Genomic DNA, 1,076 nt, shown 5'->3' with positions numbered 1-1,076 from the left:
ACGAGAGATGATGAATTGATTTGTGGAGATGGAGTAACAAAGATAGCCTCGGTGATTTGGCGGATAACCTAGAACAACACATGGAATAGATCTTGGGGCAAGTTTATGAGGGGTAGTGGAGGAAAGATTTGGGTAACATAAGCACCCAAAGGTGCAAAGATGATGGTAAGAGGGTTGTCGATTATAGAGAATTTCAGTAGGAGTTTTATTATGAATGGTAGTGGAGGGTAAGATATTAAGAAGGTTTGTGGAGAGAGAAAGAGCATAGTTCCAGTAGGAAGGAGGGATAGATGCTTGGATAAGGTTTGTGCAAATCATGTTATTGATAGTATGGATAACTCGCTCGGCTTTTCCATTTTGAGGGGATGTATATGGGCAAGTAAAGCAAAATTCCATTCCATGTGAGACGCAAAATTGATGAAAGGAGTTGTTGTTGAATTCAAGCCCATTATCACACTATAAGGTTTTAATTGTTTTTGAAACTGAGTTTGAATGTTCTTATGAAATTGTGAGAAGATGGAGAAAACTTGTGACTTTGTTTGTAGAGGAAATGTCCAAATAAAATGAGAGAAATCATCAAGTATAACTAAATAATATTTATGTCCCATTTTAGAAGCAATTGGTGATGTCCATAGATCAACATGAATAATCTCAAACGGAGAATAAGTAATAGAGTGAGATAAGGAAAACCGTAACGGACAGTGTTTGCCCAATGAACATGCATTACATGACTTATGATTTTTAAGTTTATCACGAAAAGGAAAAACACGAGAACTAAGAAAATCAAAAACTGCAAATCTTGGGTGACCGAGGCAGTTGTGCCATGTTGTAGGAGAGACTGTGTGAAGAGCTATCGGTGAGGATGATGAACTTGGATTAGGTGGAAACGGGTACATGTCACCGGGACTGTTGCATCTAGTGAGGTGTGCCTTCGTGTAGAGATCCTTCAAAGAAATGCCATAAGGATCAAACTTAATGGAAACATTATTGTCACAGCTGAATTTTCTAACGGTTATTAAATTTTTGATAATGTTGGGAACATGATAGACATTGTTTAGAAAGTAGGAACGATTAAG

The sequence above is a fragment of the Lactuca serriola genome, chromosome 2, assembly GCF_051521515.1.
Source record: "Lactuca serriola cultivar US96UC23 chromosome 2, Lser_US96UC23_V15, whole genome shotgun sequence".
NCBI lineage: Eukaryota > Viridiplantae > Streptophyta > Magnoliopsida > Asterales > Asteraceae > Lactuca > Lactuca serriola.
This window is presented reverse-complemented; position numbering follows the sequence as displayed.